This window comes from Lepeophtheirus salmonis, chromosome 7, assembly GCF_016086655.4.
Source record: "Lepeophtheirus salmonis chromosome 7, UVic_Lsal_1.4, whole genome shotgun sequence".
NCBI classification, from domain to species: Eukaryota; Metazoa; Arthropoda; class Copepoda; order Siphonostomatoida; family Caligidae; genus Lepeophtheirus; species Lepeophtheirus salmonis.
Window position 1 is genome coordinate 30,746,439 of NC_052137.2, and position 20,646 is coordinate 30,767,084.

General features: G+C 31.7%; 1 protein-coding gene across 2 annotated transcripts in view; it reads right to left on the bottom strand.

The window, feature by feature from the left end:
• The window catches only part of LOC121122237 (BTB/POZ domain-containing protein 3), a 529,811-nt gene that overhangs the window by 306,135 nt on the left and 203,030 nt on the right, over positions 1-20,646 (bottom strand). The window contains exon 2 of one of the 2 annotated variants that reach the window (XM_071890025.1): positions 15,162-15,262. The exons of the other annotated variant lie outside the window; for it this stretch is intronic. The gene's annotated coding sequence lies outside the window, so the exon portion shown is untranslated. The remainder of the gene's footprint in view (positions 1-15,161; positions 15,263-20,646) is intronic. 2 annotated transcript variants of the gene reach the window in all.

The window sequence follows — 20,646 nt, forward strand, 5'->3', positions numbered from 1 at the left end:
TGTACCATGTGGTTAAAAAAACTATGACGATCAATTCATCAAGTCGGTTGTTAAAGTATGAGTCAATATAATTTTTACGTAGTTTTTCATTAATTTTAACGAATTGATCTATTCTTTAAATCAATGGCAATTTCATGGGAAAAAATTCCCTAAAGAAAAATTTATTTTTGTAAATGACAACCCCTGGATAATATAAAAAACAATATGGTAGGCCTAATTCCTGAGAGACAGAATATCGATAGTTGATTTTTTAGAGAAGGGATCTCATTTACTATCATCAAGCTGCTGCAAAAGAAGTATGTATTCAATGTTCAATCTATGTTGGATCCAGAGAAATAATCAATCCTCAGGGAAAGCCCTATCTTCAAAACAATATATGAAATCCTTTCGTGTATCACCATCGAAGTCGTCATGATCATGTATTCACATCGATGAAAGAGTCCCTGAACGCGTACGACATAATTGGATCGAGCTAGTCTAATTTTTTAAATTAATATATTGATAACTTATTATCTGTAATTCAATATATACCAGATGATTAGCTGTCAAGACACTTGAATCCTAGTCTAAGCTCGCCGAAATGACCCCCCCCCCCCTTAGTATTGCCTAACTTTTCCATTTAAGCCAATATATTGTGTCTCCTACAAAATCAAGTAGACAATGAGAACGAGACATCCCTTGTAAAATCTGTTACAATCAGATTAAAATCTTTGTAATTTTTCTCGAATTTTGTTTGTTCAGTGTTTGGCTGGCTATATCTTCTCTTTTCAAACAGATTTACTGTCTGAGCTCTTTGTATTATTTATCACAACTTGACTATGTCTGGGAGAGCAATAATAGTTGTCTAGTTATCTTACTATGCACATAAAACTTTCCTCAACGTAGATTTACTTGATTGATTCATAATACAGAAAGATTCACGTTCACTGAATCCGAGCCAGTTATGAATGTTAATGTATTTAATCTACCAACTTACATTGTGGGTATTTTTTTCTTCCTTTTTTTTTCGAAGGTAAGGTGGAGATATACAATAAAGATCACATTATGTTGTTTTGCCATTTAACTGCTGTAATTGTTTTTAAAAGTTATAAAAGATTTAATGAAGGATTTACCATAGGAATTTTACAAGTATACAGACTTAAGTTAGTGCTAATACGAAAAAACACTTTGTTAATCTCCAAATACATATAGTACAGAATTCTTCAAGGCTATCATTTATGATAACTTAACTAAGGCTGTACTAATGCATCGGGATAGGTAATAATTGGCTTTTTTGAAGCATCGTAATCAGCTCAATAATTGCGATTCTACCCATACTTGTGCTTACTTCATCATATACATTATTAAGCAAACCAAATAATGTTGTTTTAATATTTCAAAAGGTCAAATAATTAAAGGAGATGATGATCATATTATAGGAGAACCTAGGCTTAAGACCTGTAGGGGCCCCAGATAAAGTTATGTTTTCTTTCATTTGAAAATATAATATGTGCACAAATAAAAATCCTGCATAACAAAATTTAAGTCCATCCATTGAAAATGAAAGCAATCAGTGCGTGCATTACATATGACCAAATTGGGAATAAATTGATTCCTGAACACATAAAAAAGACAAACTTATTAAATCGCTTTAATTTCAAATTATTACAACTAATTATAATCATAATAATGATTGATATATGTATGTCTTTTACTCGTCAAGTCCTAATTAATAAAAGGACAAATGTTACATTAAGTAAATAGGTTTGTTTATTGTTCATATCATTCCTTTAAAAATGATTTTTTATTACGGACTCTTCTGAAATTTTGGTCTTGGTACATCCCAACTATTCCCACATTACTGTCTGGTTTACAAATTTTTCCCATACGTCATATTATATCATTCTATCTCAAAATTGGAGACAGTAAAAGTAAATAGTGAGATCTGCATTGTCCGTCATCCAAACACCGAGGATCTTGTGGATGCAAGTTCAAAACAGATAAATATTTTGCAATTTCCTCCAAAAAGTTTTCGTGTCTTAAATATATTCTTAAAAAGATGTAAAAATACTTATTATAAGATAAAAAAGAGTTTTAAAACCTTGCTTCCGCCTCCTTAGATTCTTTGTGTTATCAACTGTCACTTACATAACCATTTCTACCTTTCAAAATAAGAAGTTTTTTAAAGGTTACTTATTATGGAAGAATATTGTAACCAAACGAAATCATATTTTTCTTTTTTCATTTGGTAAATTTTGTAAGAACAAATCATTCTATTTAAGTATGAAAAGGCAGGAAATTTATAGATTTTTAACACAACACTACAACAATCGAATATCACGAAATATAAATTTCTGAAAATTATGTTTTAACAAATATAAATGCAAAATGCAATACAAGCTGCGTTTTACGATAAGTAGAATAACTAAATTGTGGGGATGGAATGTTTTTCTAGGACTACATATATATTCAATCTTTTTTCCTCATTCATTTTGTTTTAATTGCCCCAATCATTTATATTAATCAACAGTTCTACGGATGGATTAATGATCCTGTGGTCTTAGCTAGGGATTCTATAAACATTTTATTCTATAATATCTATCATTTAATATTTTGTTTGTTCAAATATGATTTAATCCTAAGTATGAGTGAAGAATAATTATAAAAATAGATAGGAACGTAGTGCCGAAGAACCCAATTATTGGTCCTTTGGAACGGACCGATAAAAAAAAAAAAACTTAGGGAATCAGTCTTAGGTCTGATCCAACACTAATTCACATTGTTGAAAGAGTTCCTGAATATTAGGGAAACCCTTTCTCTTCTTTAAACTGTCCTAATCTAATTTAAATATTAAGGAATCATCACTTTTAAGTCAATTAATACTCACATATTCAATACATCGTCGGGGTTTAATTTTTTCCTTTTATGACGATATATGGCGTCTCCCACAAAAAAAAAAAAGAAGAAAGTAGTTATTAAAAATAAGATATATCGTATAAAATCCCTTAAGAACTTAAAATCCCCCCTTTGTGAATTATGTTGCCCCTAAAAGAATGACAAAAAGAGTCTAAGTAAGCAAGCCTTGTATTATTATAAAATTATAATATATTATATCTTACCTAAATGCGATGTGATTAAGTAAATATAAATATATTTATGAATAATTCATTCGATGCAATGCTTTAAAAATAGCATGCTAGAAATATGTATTATTGCAATCATAAGAGATTTCCCTCGTGGATTTTTATATATGTATGTATATTTTTGAATATGAATTGAGCATAATTTGTACCAAGATAAGAAAAAAAAGAATGGTTTATAATCTATAAACTCTGTTCATGCATATATATATATATATATAACTAAGTACTTGTACTTATGGAATTGCAGTTTTTATTAATATGTAGGTATGCGTCTCTCAAGATTCGGTTTCCCGGATTTTTACAGTGCTAGGAGATCCTGTATATAAAATTTTTAATGGGCATAACCGTGCAAAATTATATGTAGTTTGTTTGCATACCCAAGGAACCATCTTACACATATTTGTATATATTAAAAGTTTGCTTATATACCCAAGGATAGTTGCGACATCCAACGTATTTTCTATTTATAAGTAGGGTGTATCATAGGTACGGCAAAGGGACTAGCTCAATATAGTAAGGCACTAGTAAATTAAAATCTTCAGTCTGGAGCAATACATATCACCTATGGCAAGGATCATAAATAAAGAAATAGCAATGCCTTGAGAAACAAGTGCCAAAACATGCAGGAGGAATTAACTTTATTATTTCTCTATTAATTTGAATTACAATGTTTAATTACGCAACCAAACAGTAAATGAAACAAAAAAATTATTTGTAATTTACTTTTGAATTAAGTTTTGATTTTAGACCATGTCTGTAAGTATGAAAATGTCAAAACAACAACAAAAAAGGCATTTCTTGTTTGATCTCTGCAACGCGCCAGTGTAAGTGCAGAGATCAGGGCTGTAGGATGCCTAGATGGAAGGAGGGCAGAAGTCAGTAATGTTGTTGCATCAGATGTTTTGGTTATTTTGGCTGATTGAGGTTGTCATTGACTTTTGAATGTTGTAGGTACTCAAGATGGATATGCCAACAGGAGCTTTTTGAGCACTTACACAGACGCATTGCAGAGATCAAACAAGCGATGCCTTTTTTTTTCTTGCTTGGTCATTTTAATACTTACAGACATGGTCTAAAAACAAAACTTAATTCAAAAGTAAATTAGAACCTCAATCATCCAAAAGAACCAAAACATCTGATGCAACAATATTGCTGACTTCTGTCCTTCTTCCATCTAGGAATCCTACAGCCCTAACCTCAACGCTTTGGAATTTTGTAGTTGAGGGTTTCATGGAGTAGATTGTCTGCTGCACCTGTCATACAAATTTGGATACACCTCTAGCTGCCATCATGACTGCGTGGATCCTGCACGGCCTTCATTGTCAAGAGTTGTTAATCTGTTCACCAGCGTGTTGAGATTGTTTTCACTTTTGACGGAATGCATATTAAATAAGAAATATAAGTAAGCAGACTATTTAAAGAAATCAAAGCTATATTTTGAGTTGTCCATCTTGATTTCATAAACATCATGTTTTTCATAATTTAGATATGCTCTTGCATGTCTGGGGTTTCCACTCCGTACTAATTTTCATTAAAATATGATGTGATTGAGTGTTATATACGAAACTTAAGAAACCCTTCAAGCTTAAATTTGTTTTATTGCTTTTATCTATAAAAACATTATTTTTTATAGAAAAAAACAAGTATATTAGTGATGATGATAAGAGTTGAGAATATATAGTATAGTGTCTAACATATAGTTTGACTTCACCAAAATGAAGTATTAGGGTATTTCCACTTTCTTCTGCAGTATAAATAGCTCTTTAATTAAACTATCGTCCAATAGCTGAACAAGGTTGTGGCCAGATGGCTGTTTTTGTTTCAACAGACAGTCACGACATCGCCCTCCCAGATTCCTTGACAAAAACTATTTGGACATCTACGTCTAATGGGAAAAATTAGAGGGAAAGGCCTAGTTCCACCAATCTGTGAAGGTATTGAAGGCCAGTATCGTTTGTGAGGCCAAGAAAATAAATCCTGCTCACGTTAGAAACACTTATGCCAGCTTTGGGTAGAGAATCAACGCATGGTGGAGGCTGAATCAAATAAATTGGAATTTCTATGCTTATATTTTTAAATAAAGAGTATAAATTTGGACATATTACGCTCGTTATTAACTTTGATGAAGTCAAACATAAACCGTACTTAACTTTTGGACCATGTTTATGTATGGTGCCATTGCTACTGACGCCTGTTTTTAACATTTTACAAAACTCTTTATATCCTTAAAAAACATCCATGATCTCTTTGATGTGGAACAAGGCACATGATGGAGGCAATGAGTGACATCTTCTTCCTATCAGAGGATCTATTATGGCACTCTTCAGCCAGGTTCCATAAAATCTTTTAGAGTAATTTAAGATATAAAATTTCTGATTGTAATTAAAAATATATATATATACCTTCGCTGTTTATATTTTTTACTAACGGGATCCTGATATTTCCACGGGTCCTGCACGAATACAATTTCCTAGGAAAAATAAACCCTAATATGTATTTATATGATATATGCGTATGTACAAATACATACTCATGCATAAATAATGCATTGTTCCTCTTTAGCAAATTGTATAGCTAAATACATACTTACATAGTATTATTTAAGTCTCATATGATAGCTATTATTCCTTCATAAAAATAAATTAATTTTAGCTCAGTAGAAATTAATTGAGTCGTTAACATATGGATATAATATTATATACTTAGGCCAAAATGACTCTCTGTCTTTCCATTAGTGAAAAGGAAACATAGTAAAAAAATATATTACAAATTAGTAGAAACGCTTCATTTATATATCTGTGGCCCGTCAAAACAAAAGCAAGCTATAAATATTCTTTTCAAAATGGATTGTGGATTACATTTTTCGCCGAATTATCGTCAATATTCTTATTCACTCTTTCGGTCCACCTCAAATTGAGCTTAAAGTACCCAAAATGGATCGTCACAATAAAAAATATTAATATATTTGATGGTTGAAAGAGGCCTTATCGGGCTTAAAATAATTCAAATAAAGCTAATAAAATATAGCGTATTTTTTTGTGTATCTAAGTCATGCCAGTAATTGAATAATAAGCCTCTTATTGACTCAAATACGTCTATGAAATATTGGGCTGTATGTAAAAGGTTGGGATTTCAAATCCAGAACAAATTTAGAGATCTACATCTTGGTAACCCTGAGATTCATGTTTATGAAAGTGTGCTTATCATATTCGACTGATAATAATGTACAAGAGAAAATACAAAATCATTGAGATGTCCTTCGAATATACGGCCATTATTGTGTACCTCTGTGTCGGCCACACGCCAAAGGCACACGTAACTCCATATATAATAGTGTAAGAGAATATTAGAAAATGTTAACATATCCGGTGTCATGCTTGGATTTGAAGTGGGTATGGCTTGTCTCAATCTGGCTTGAAAGAGGATTTATTGCAGAGAAGCCAACATTTTTAAGACATTTATATTTTTGGGCAAAGGAAATATGTCCCCTAGCAACGCAGATTTGATCCCCTTGTACACCTAAGTATGGTGTGTCTTCGAGAGAGAGAGTCCAATAAAAGTACTCATAACACTGTTGACTCCATGCAGGCTTCCGTTTTTGAGGCAGTGGCAAGGAGTTTCTAATCAAGACCTGTGCCATGTTCAGAGCTAGATTGATGGCTTAGGTTCAGATTGGAAGTGGTTGGTTTGAGTGATTGACTTCACTAGGAACCCCTACATGTATGTAATATCAAAGATTTGTAAGTTGCTCGAATCATTTTTCGCAAAATTAAGCGTGATTATATTTGTATTCTTTGACAAATTAAAGTCAATATTATAATCAAATTATTCCTATTCACCCTTTGAGTAATTAATGTTGCTAAAATTTATTGCACAATAAGAGAATGATAATATTATAGATTTTGTGGTTGAAAGGGGTCATTTTGGGGCTAACATAACTGTCTAAAAATCAAGCAAAGCTTCTCAACTATAGCTGAAATTCATGTGTATCTTATCTCATGCCAGTAATTTGAATAATAAGCCTATGATTAGCTCAAATACGTCTATGAAATATGGGATGTTGAAAATATCTTCCTATATACATTATTCGAGAATTCTTATACACAAGGTTGGGCAGTATAACGTAGACAGTTGATGAATGTTGATTTTCTTATTACTATAGGAAGGTTTACTAATATTTTTTTTTCCATTTTGGTTCACCTATCCTTTTTGTATAAGCACATAATTATTAACATTTCTTTATCTCGTCATCATGAGTGAGCAAGATGCCGAAAGCAGCACATCTTAGATCTCCTAGATACTGAACTTGAGGTGGCGAGGATTATGCATATTGTTAAGTACTCCAAGGGCCTGGCTTTCAAATAGGCCAAGATGAAGAATGATGGAGAAGACTTTCCAGGAAAATAGGAAATGGACACCTAAAAGAGGGATCTGGAGTTCCTGTCCTACTTGTTAAAGAAGATCAAGGATAACCCTACGAAATCGATGAATTGCCTCGCCAACGACTTCTCCATAGTGTATACGACCATGAGGAGGGCCGTGAAGGGCCAATTAGGATTGTGCTATAACAAGAGTTTTAGTGACGTATTTCTAAAGCAACCTCTCAAGCCAACGTTGTGTTGCTGAACCCTCTATATGAAGTAAACAATTATGTGGATTACCTCATTTTTGTTCAATATTGTTTGCATTTTGACGCAACACATATAGATTCTGGATACAAACAGGAGTCAATAAAATAAAATCAAAATAAGAACATAAATATACCACTGAGATAAACTTAAAACATAATAATAATATGTCCCATAAGAACAGTTTCTTTATTTGGGCAAAAAAAAAATTCCCTAACCTATACCAATACATTCTATATAAATATCATCCCTTGATATAAATTTCTAAAAAGTGATATTAACAATATAACTAAGGAGAAGGATATAGCCTAAATTGGGGTAACCAGACCTAAGATAATGTCATACATAGAGCTTAATATTTTGTGATGAAAAAAATTAATTTAAAATTAAAATAGGAAAAGTGGTTGTTACGTATGCTCTTTCTTCTTTTTTGTTTATTTGTAATTTTAATCAGTCGTCCTTGTGTTCACTTCTCTCTCTGAAGTATGTATTATTTCCTTTCTTTGACTTAAATTGTTTTAAAAATAAATATATTTATAATTGTTTACCCTGCACTAATGCTATTTTAAATGTAGAAAGTTCTCCTCTTTATTACAGAGAATCCATTTTGTCCCCAAAATAATAAAGCAGGGAGCTGATATTAAAAGGGCCTTAATTCAGGTGTACCATATATATATATATATACTCTTACTTTCCCCTCAGACTCTTTTTTTATTATTACCACAAACTACTCAAGTCTAGTAATACAAAATATGAAAGCTTTTCAGGACGACATATCATTTAAAAGAGATCACTATAAATATATTATTATAAAATATGACCTTTATAAATTTGATATTTATTTATAGTTATTAAGCTGAAGACTTTAATTATTGACGAGAGAACGTCTAACATGAGTATAAAGTAATTACGACTATGTTTGTTCATAAAAAACGTAGAGTAACACTAATGGTTTATTGGGAAGTTATTAGGGTAAGTTTTTATTTTATTTTGAAGATCACTATTTGAGTAATTCCTTTCAAAATATGATCTCGCTATCACCTGTTCTAAAAAGTCCCGCCCATCACAAAAACATATTGTTTTCGTTCAAAAAATTGTTTTTTATTATTATTTTTATTTATTTATTCTCTTTATGGAGCGGAGTCTTCATAACACTTTTAAGGCATTAACTAGCTTGAACAGTATTTGTTTTTATTTATCCAGAAGCAGTGTGAAATTAAAGCACAAGATTGTTGTTGATCCATTTTTAAGGAAATCACCAAAGTAGCATGATAACTCACAAATTAAAGAACAGATTGTCATGAAATTTGGACAGCTGTTTTTGAAGGTTGTTTCTGACTGAAAATCAGGTGTACTAAAGAAATGTATGATGCTCGGAAAATGTTTACAGATGCCATGCTTATGTATTGAGAATCGACTTCAATGTAATTTCTTCCTATGACTTTGCTATATGCCTACAGAGTTTTATTTTTTTAGTTATTTTCTCTCACACTTGTTTTTAGGTGATCTAATATAATGTCATAACAACTAAGCTACTCTCCTCTAAAACATTCATCAAATCATGTTCCTTCAATCTTATAGGAAATAACATTTCATTATTTGCCATAAATTACGATAACTAAGTTGGCATTCATTTATAATTGACTAATTTCAGACATTATTATCGTCTTTAATCATTTTTATATTTCTAATATATCTATTTATTGGAACATCCTTATGAATTTTGTTTCAAAAGTTTTAATAACGGTTCAAGTGTACGATTGAATCATTCTCATTTTGAAATAAATCGATCATTAATTTATGAACATTTAACAATTAATAAATAGAATCATGAATCATCATTTAATATATTTCTATTTTTTTTTTTCAGCAATGTGGCTTTCGGCCAGAAAGATTTTCAATAAAGTGTCCAAGTAACCCAGTTTTTAATTTATACTCACCGCAGTTTGGCAATATTAATTTTCATTCCTTCCTTTTTGGAGTTAGTAAATAAAAGCATTCTATCCAAAACACAACAACTACAAAATTAAGCTTGAAGTGGCTCACATATTTCATCGACAACACTCATACCGAAGGTTGTGGCACTCGTATATTACGACATTACTGTATTTATATTTATAGCCTTAGTCATATCTGATGTACATAGGTCCAGCCTGAAGATTTTAATCTACTACTGCCTTACTATGCCAATACAAAGGCCTTTGTCGTCTCGAAGTATATATTTATTTATTTCCGTTACTAATCTTTGCAAAATGTTTTTTGTTATTTCAACTAAATGGAGGTTGTGGAGTTTTTTGTTTGTTTTTGTAGTATATAAGTACATCTACATATATTTCAACTCATGGTTATATCATAAATCACATACAATGTGGAGGTACACTCGAACATAAAACATAACAACAATTAAAAATGAAATCACACTCCTCTATAAATATTTTGATGTATCTTCTAATAATTTGGAAATACTTTTGGTCCAGTGCAGGGATGGCCAACCTTTTAAAATAATGGGCTGCATTGCCACTCGAAATATTCGAATGAGTCACAGAACCTATTAAATTAAATATCATAAAACAAAACTATTCAATACATTTATTTCAAATTTAAGGCAAATATATCAAATTCAGTTCAAATATAAAAAAGGCCGACCATGTATACCTGTTCAGGGTTATAGACAAGATGATATATAAGAAGAACAAAATAAAAATATATTAAAAGGTTCTAGGATATATAGCAGAAGTACATTTTGCTAAAGGACCATTTTGCCAAACGATAATTTGCCGAAAGACTACCAAATTATCTTTTGCGGGAAATAATATAATATTAATTTTACTCATTAATGATCATTTTGTAAACGCAACATGGTAATATGTGGTTCGAATATAGTTTTAAACTACTACCGGCGTGTTTCTAAGCACCAATTACCCTTTATAATACGCTATAATTTATTCCATCCCATGGTTGTGTAGATGAGCTGCTCTGCCTCGAGGCAGGTTAAATTATTCCGCAGCTCTTTCCCTAACCATAAAACAACCTTCCTAATATCCCAAAATACAGATCGCCCCTTATGTAGTGCATGTGAAGTGTCTGTACGAAAGAGAGTTTAAACTCTACTGTCGATACTTTTCTAAGCACAAAAGACCCCCTTTAATATGCTATAATACATCTCGGCCAGTAGGTTATCAAGTGAACTGAAGATATCCGAAGCAAGTTAAATTTTTCCTCCTTTGCTTCCTTGAGAATCACGAAACTGTCATATCTCAAAATTTACTCAGGCCCTCAGGTTGCACATGTGAAGGGCTGAACACAAGGCAGATCCAACTCTACTGTTGCCACATTTCTAAGCAACTTGGGCCCCTTCTAATATGCTATGATATACCCTGGGATACAGGTTGTGCAGAATCTTTCCCTTAAAATCAGATAGCTATAATACTTCATTAGACCAATAAATGATGAAAATACAAGTATATTACATACCTATTTTATTTCTAAGAATTTAAACTTATTTATTTCATTAACACTTAGAGAATCTGCCACTATAGAATTAGTCCTACATTGGTGCCCAGCTGCTCACCTGCACAACGTGTGGTTCGGAGCGTGCTATAACATATTATAAATGGTTCAAAAATGCTTAGAAACTCTGCTGAAACGGACTTTAACTTCTTCGGGGCCCTGCACCCTGCAATATATATTGCAACGAAATTGCACACGATAATGTCTTGCATTGAAATTACTTACAATGATATTCATTCATGATGGTATTACCCATAACAATTTTATCTCACAATTAAAATATTTAAAATTAGAATAGGTTTATTTGGAATATTGTTATTAAGGTTTCGGGTGTGCCTTCCCCCCCCTTTTTACAACCGACTGGCCCCTGCTCCATTAATTTTTTCCGTCTCCGTTCTTTTTATGTATAATTTGTAAAAATATACTCAGTGCCAGGACAAAATCTGCCGATTAGTAAATACGACATTACTAGAAAATAAATGATCTGATTCATCTGCTATTGGTGTTAAAATGTTTAACATGTCATAGGGTTTAATTATTGTTTAACCGTTGTAGCGATAGCATCCCTCTAAGTGCCCAAGAAAAGCCTATATGTTCAATGAGAGAGATCGAAGGTGCGTCGCAATTCAGATTATGCTTAGTGATCATATGAAATTAAGCAATTCTGATATCCCTGGCATTCTGAAAATGCCAGTTAGAACTGTGAGCAATTTTAGGAAGCAGCTGGCGGAGTTGTCTAATCCGATGGACAATGTTAAGAGGATCACCAAGGAGGAGAAGAGCACTAGGAACGTTTGGGACGTCGACTTCATCAATAAGGTCCAGGATGTCATCAACGAGGTTCCCAGTGGTCCATGAGAGCCATGGCAAGGGACCTGGGCGTATCTGGGTGGACGCAAAGGGTCTGTGTGAAGTATAACATAAAGTGCAAGTCATACAGGCGACAGACCGCCCAATTTCTGACCGGAAAAACAAAAGGTTTGCTCCTGATCAAAAGCGTCAGATTGCTGAACATGCTGAAGCACACAAAGGCGCCGAACATGCTGTGGTTCTTCTCTGATGCGAAGAATTTTGTTCAGGACCAAGTCCATAACTCCCAGAACCACTGCTGGCTTGCTGTGAACACCAGAAACAAGTTTCCAGCCACTGTCATAGTATTTGGGGTCCTACAGGACGTGGTGTGGCCGTAGATAAAGTCTGTTGTTGGCAACAGGCTGTGGATGGGGCAGCAGGACTCGGCTCCGGCCCACAAAGCCAACTAGACACAAGATTGGCTGAACCGCAACGCTTTTGCGTTCGTACTGTTCTCCTGTTGGCCTCCCTCATCGCCAGATTTAAATCCGTTGGACTACTTGGTGTGGTCCTACGTCGAAAATACGAATAACTGCTCCTCCCATAACACCAAGGAGTCTCTCATCACCTATATCAAGGAGAAGTTCAGTGAGCTAGAACCGGCGCAGATTAAAAATGCCTGTTCGCGGTTTTGCAGACGCATCGAGCAGGTTTCGGATGCAGACGGCAGCTACATAAAATAGATTACTGCTTTATATCATAATAAAGATATTCCTTTTTGAATTATCAATAAATATTCAAAAATAAGATTTTGTACGAATCGGCAGATTTTGCCCTCGCGCCCTGTATAAAGGTATGTAAATGAGTACTTTTCATTAGATATTTAATGACCATAATTTATTAATTAACGTTGTATTTTATTATAAAATTACATGTGTTTAACAACGAACGTAATAATAAAATAAATAAATAAAGTATTTTTGTAGTTAACTAAGTTTGACAAACATTGATCAGGTGAACAATATTTCGCAACTTTAAGATATTACACTTGGAACAGCTTTGTTTATTACATGGTTATGATAGTGAGGTTATAATAAACATTTGTTTCCCCATTAAATGTTAAAATTGTTCAAATGCAGTTTGATATATTTTATTCGCCTCAAAATTAACTGGTTAAAATATTGCTCATTTGTAATTTTTATCGAGTTCGCTATTGTAACATATGTAAAAAACAAAAAACAATTATCCAATTAATTTTAATAATTACATCTTTATTCCTTATCTTTTTTTATAAACTCATTAATATATCTTTTGAGTCTAGTAATTTTCTTTAACCTCGATGTTTATTAGATATTGCAAAAAATATATAATAATAAAAATAATCAAACAAAGAAAAAGAAAAAAAATATAGACAGGCAGAATTATTGTACTTATTAATATACTTGATAGACCAAACGTATCTTTAAATAACTCTCTTGAGAGAAATAACATTGCAAAATGTTGTACTATATAAGTATATTAAAAATATTTTTTTTTCAATAGTTTTAAGAGCAGAGATTTAATTGAATTATAAATATATACCTTAGGGTGAGGCTGATGTTTTGATTTATCTAGTTAAAACACTGTATCGACTTGCTGCTAAACATAAAAAAAATGTGTTCCCATACGTCTGAGTACATGTTTAAACAAGTAAAAATCTATGACTACAAATATGACAACGGGATTTTTGAGCACTTTACAACTTTTTTTAAAAATAATTTAGAAAAAATACAAATGATGAAAAAAATTTATAATATATAATTATTACATGATTAATTGAAGTATGCTTTTAACTTTTGATAATTTTTTAATCAAAAATAATAATTCAATATTCCATGATTGAAATAATGCACACGTGTACGAACTCACCCTGTTCTCCCTATATATAGTTTATGAATAGAATGAATAGCTGCAAATTCTGGTCACATGAGAGAATGTCATGAAAAAAAAAGTTAATTTGAAACACAACTTGTCTGTTCTCAAAAGTCACTATTATGTCCCTTGCCTGCTAATAATGTCTCATTTCTCAAAATGGAGACGAATAATTAGTGTTGTGCAAAATGATATGATATATTGAGTTTAAGGATAGAAAGAAAAAAACTATTGGTACGAGTGCCAGTATTAAATCTATTATAATTGTTTATCGTCTATAAGAAGTATCACATAAACAGTAATGTGCTAAATATTACCTGTCGGTATGTAAAATTAAAAGAAACAAAAAAATAAATTTGTACTTCCGACAATTTGAGAAATATATAAAAGAAAAGCAGCTTATCAGTCGTGACGTTTTATTGGAACAGCTGTAAGCAGCCGTAGATGGATGGAAATTAAAACAAAAGCAACTCCATATATGTATAGAAGCAGTATATAAAAATCCTGATAACGCTTATTGTGAGAACTTATTCTGTTAAATTGACTTGTTTTCTGAAAACATCATTCTTTAAGTTATATTAGGGATATTTGTCGAATAATTAATTGGGAGCCCTGGTATTTACTCAGATTTACTCATTTCATTTGAGTGACCGAATTCAATTTTGTATCAAGTATTTAAATTGATGATGACTGAAACATCAAATTGCGCAACTTGATATTTATAAAGTAAATAGAAAAGATACGTTATAAAAACTTTTCACTTTTTATAATATAATTATTTTACAGAAATAAAAATCAATTTTTGGGCAAAGTTTATTTTTTTATACATGAAAATTATCACAATAATTTCTCATTAAGTGATATTAGGTGGAAAAGAAAAAAAATAGTGTTCTCCTTTTTCTCTTTAAGATTTCAGGATCTTTTTATGCTGCCTTTACACATATAGCAAAAACATGTAGGATGGAATTACTTTGAGTCCAACAAACACTTATCCTTATAACAAAGGAGCAAACCCTCAATGCATATCTCCGTCTTTCATGAGCACATGCATTTCTTTGTGGAACATTGTTTATTGAATTTCCGTCTGACATAATAAAAAAGTTAAAAAAGGCAGTTGCTTCCACTCAAAGAATAATAAAAAAAAATGTTTATATAATTTAACAAACGGAACTTATAATAATTGATTATTTTATCTTACTGATCAATTTTCATGAAGAGAATTCTGGTGTGCTCTTATTTTGAGACTTCAGACGTGTATATCTCAAATAAAGATGTTTTTAATTTAGGAAAAGGGTACATCTAAAAGAAAAGAAAAAAAGTTAAAGTAAATTCCCTTTGGCATAAAAGATTAAGTTGAAGAATATAAATTAACCAATAATCACGTTGACTACACACATGAGTATACATATAATTACAACTTTTTGTAGTGTTTTTTTTTTACCATGACAATGTTCGAACAACCTAAACCATGATTTATGGTTCACAGTGGGATTTAAATAGCATTTGTACACTTTATGTAGTAGATGATTAAACAGGACAAGGGTGGTGAGAAGTGGGTTTATCTATGGCTGTATATAGTTTCGTTTCAACTAGTGATGTATAGCAAGTTAAACATTCAAATCCACGGATCACCTGATTTTTAGAAAAATCGTATACGCATTATCAATATCTACAGATTAAAAACTTTAAATCCTAAACAAGTTTAGACCTCAATATTCTGACAATTCTTAGATTCTTAGAAATATTCTGGAGAGATAAGTAAAAATCACAAGGCAGCAGAAGCTTATTTAATGCATCATCTTCAGTTCTGTTACCAAAATAAAGTATATATCAACATAAATAACAATTTAAGATCTAGTTGTAAGTTTTATTTTTTCATATAAGAGTTTCATGATAAGAAAAAATAATTTCGACTTATTTTAAATATATAATTGATTTCTTCGCTATACTGATGTTTTTTTATTATAAAACTATACAAAATAATAAGATAATGGTGTAAATCTTTTATTTAAAGAAAATGGAAAAATATTCATAAATTATTCGATGAAGTTTTTCAAAATTACAAGACAAGTAATAGTAATAGTAGTTTATCGTATTATATTAATTAACGTTGACAGATGTTTACTTATTTTTTATTTTTCATACGTAAAAGAGTATATTATGAAAATAAGATGAAATTCACCCTTTATATAGTCCCTGTCTCATTTTACAAGTACAAAATTTAACATTTTGAGTTAGATTCCTTGTAATCTTAAAGTAAAATACAAGTACGGGCCAGCGTTTTCCATACCTTCGTTACGACATTAAAATGTGCCTTTTGAACTCTTTTTTGACAGTTTTGGGCACCTAAATCCCTAATGCCAACCCCCTCGACTACAACTTTGGGTGCATGTTAAGAAGAGTGTAGTGTCTGTCATAGTCCACTGCACTGAGCCTTCCTTGTGTCCTAGAAGCCACCATTACCACAAAGGCGGCTACATGAACGAGGTCAGACACACATCCATTTTGAGTATAAATATTGTTGAAATTCAATAATTCATTCATATATTTGCTCTTGTTGAGGTGAAAAATTCAAATTGCTCAGATTTTATTGGACTACTCAGTAGATCTAATTTTTTCCCATAGAGGTTCAGACCCAACTTCATTAAAACGACCAAATTATGATTGTCCGCTAAGAAACTCAGAGTGGTCTCAGACCTGTCTATAATTTCCAAACTGAACCCCAACACTAACACGTACAAAATATGGACCCTTTGTTCCGTAAGGACTTTTTTACACTTCTTAAGTCCTCTGATGAAGGAACATCCATTTTATAAACTCTTAAAAACAAAGATTTATTGTATGATGTGAAATTCCCCTAAGGAAGTTTAAAGGACAAAAAAAATATATATATACAGAGAACATTTTTATTAACTTACACATTGCCTCCAGAAAACATATTGAGATATTTGCTCAACTCAGAACATTGCACATATGGTTATACTGATATGTACTTTGTGGTTAAGCTATTATACTCATATTTAAGATGTGATAATTGAGGTAGAACACAATTTGAAACGGTTGAGAACGACCATAGGATTTTTCATCTCCAATTCTCTACGGACTGCTCTTTCAATGACACACATATTATATATTTGTGAGTGGTCTTGGACTTTAGGTCCTCTTTTATTCAATTATCAATACAGGGCTTGCAGGCGTAGATGGGCAGTTCCTAAATGTAAATTGGACAGTAATACCGTTGAAGGACGTTGTTAGTTATTTATCAATTATCGCTTTTACAGTGGTAGGTGATTTCATTCATAGTAAATTCATTCCTTGTCTTTTCATTTATAATAATTTTATTCACAGTATTTTCATTCCCGGAAAATCAATTACTTGTAAATTGCATTCCCGGATATTTCATTCCCACTTTGAAGAGGAGGTATATTTAGTGATGTCATACACTTTATGTTTCTAAACTACTTAATAGTTTTTGTGTAAGGCTGTAGTGGATGGGCTTGGAAGTCGGCACTGGAGATGAGTCATCTATCACTAGTTAGTAGTGATGAATGGGAGACAGATAAATGATTTATTGTGTAATGCGACGATTTACTTGTATTTCCAAGGGTATAAATAATCGGAATTCCATTTTATTGTGACGTCATTTCTATTCCATATACCCAATAAATCATTCATGTATGTTTCTCAATAACCATCACCTATTCATCACTAATAGGATGTAGCTAACTTTTTAAATTTGATAGATATTGAGCTTTGAGGGTCGCAAACTTTTCCTTTGAAATGAAAAACCTCTTACATAAATTTTAAAAGGTATTGAAAAGTATTTAGATGTAGCTCAATGGCTCCAAAGTTTTGAAATTTTACGATTTTTTTCAAAAATGAATGTTTTGACTTAAATATTATTTAAGTCAATAATGTTACAAAAAAACATTTAAAACAAGATATCTGAAGTAATAAATTTGCTAAAAAAAATATAGTATACATTTTTTTTAAATTAATGTTTGGTTCTTTTTGATCAAAAGAGCAAAGTTTCCAATAAAATACAAGTTTTGCCAAATGTCCAATTGTCTGCTCGTAAAATAAATTTGTTTCCAAAGTCATTATAAATTTTCAATTTTGTACTTGTAGTAGACAGAATAGGTTAAAATACTTTAAATTTGACCTTTTTTAACCTAAATTTCTAATCTAGATTGCTCTGTGGAAGTAAATGTAAAAAAATGCTCATTGAACTGTTCAGATTTTGTCAAGGCTGATACTCTGCCTTGTATTCCTGACTCAGTTTTGTTGACCAAAAAACATTTTTATGAAAAAGAGATTATTTATGTAAAATCACCTGGTATATCGGGGGTAAATTTGGAAATTTATCAAGTGTTTGCAGACGAATTAATTTGGCTATTAAGACTTTTTGGATCAAGAAAAGGTCAAAAAAGGTTAATGTATTTACAATGAGTATTTCTTAATACTCAATTCCCATTTATTAAATAGATTTTACTTCTTTTTATTAAAAAAAAGTTCAATAAAATGTCAAAAATGTGAAATTTATCTGAAAATAACCTGTCTGTTACATGTTGAGTAATAAATCAACAATTGCTCCTAATTTGGTATCCATAAATTGTAAATAGGAATATAATTTCTTTGACGAGGAGACAGATAATCATACAGCAAAAAAAATCCAAGTTTTGGTAGTATTTTTTTTACCAATTCGTACACAACGTAATTAACAAACCATTAAATATATTCGATGTCAAATTTATTGAGTTAAATTATATGTATCATCAGGTTAGTTGTAAAAATAAGTGCTTAGATTATATTTAGGTCAAACCACTCATTTTTGAAAGAAATCATAAAGTTTTTAAACTTTGGAGCCGTTGAGCTACCTTTTAATATTTTTCAAAACCGTTCGTAAGCTTAAAACTTCTTCTTAAAAATGCATTCCCAGTCTCAGTGGATAATAATGGCATTTATTCTAACATACCATATTAAGAGGGAATAAAATGCTATGAAGAAACCTTGTATACAAAAAAAGATAAATCAATTCCTACAGAAATTATCATGAAGTTCTTGTCCTTAGCCCTCACGTCCAACAAATTTGAGTTCAGCAAGGAGTTATTCATTAAACTAGTAGGGACTACTATGGGGCAAGGGTGGCAACATTTTATTCTTGGAATGCCTCTCATAATCTATAAGAGAATCATTGATGACATTTTTTTGATATATATTGGTACAGAGGAAGAATTAAAGACATTCATGCAGGAGATCAATGAATTTTAGCCGACACTAAAATTCAATTATTCATATGACTTCCAGAACAAATCCACAGCTTTCCTTGACACTACTGTCGCCATCAAAAAAGGCAAGTTGCTTCCTTCTTCCTCAGATCCCGCTCATGTCAATAAAACATCCATTAAAATTTGCCCCTCAGAATTGTTGGGATACGCAGTGACTATGAAGAAAGAATGTAAAGAATGGTCGAACTGAAGACGATATTGATGAGTAGAAGTTACTCTGGATGAGTGTGGGAAGACTGTTTGAACAAAACCATAGCTATAACAAGAGAAGACGCACTCAAGCCAAGTGTCAAAGTGAAATAAAATTGATTTTTACCCACAGTTACCAAGTTTCTTTCAGATTATTAAGAAACAATGGAACATATTAGTAAGGGATCCAACAATGAAACAAATCTTCCCATATCCACCAATGGTTCCATTTAAACAACAAGGAAATCTTAATGCTAAAGTTCTGGAACTTTCCATTAATAGACCTACCAGGTTAAATGTGGGGCTCAAAAAGTGAAAAAAGGATAAATACAAATGCTGCCCATATATAGATATTAAGAAAGAAGTCTGTGCTACTAAATCAAAAACTTCTGTACATGTTCTTCATTTAGTTGAATGTGAGATAACTGGAGTAATATATTGTATTACTTACTTAAAAACCAATTGTGGAGCTCACTATATAGGCCAAACAGGGAGAACATTAAAAGACAGAGTGAGATAATGCATAAACTACATCAATGAAGGAGAATAAGCTACTTGGACTTTGGTATGGGGGCTAGTTGAAGGCGAAGCCTATGCTATCTTCACAAGAATGTGGACGATCACACAGCTTCTATAGAGAGCGAGTGAATCAATATGCAATATGTCTATGTTTTCAATGTCTGCAAGGAGGATTACATTTAGAATATAGTTAAGCTGAGGTTAATAAATTTTAAGAAGTATTAGAGTTGCCAGACTAATTTTTCCCAAATTGCAGTGATTTTTGAAAGTTTAGGACCATTTCTATTATTTTACCTTATTCATTATTAATCGTTTAAAAGATAATTAAACATCTTCCATGGGGTCTAGCGAGTTTGTTTATCGACATGTTTCCTAATGGCGATTACAGGATAAGGCTGTCCTCACATATTAGCTTTAAATGATTTGATTTTTTTAAATGGGCAAAAAAACTACCTTTTCTGATGTTCAGAGGGCTAAAATAGTGAGGTAACAGGAAGAAGGTCATTCTGAGCCCGAAGTTACCGTAAATATGTGCGTTAGCAAGACAGTGGTTCACACTGCCGTTAATAATATTGGAACATTTGAGATTTATTCGGATAAAAAGAGAACAGGGCGCCCAAGGAAGACGTTCACTATAGATTACACCATGATGAAGTTAACTATTTCAAGATGTCCCACTAGTTCCTG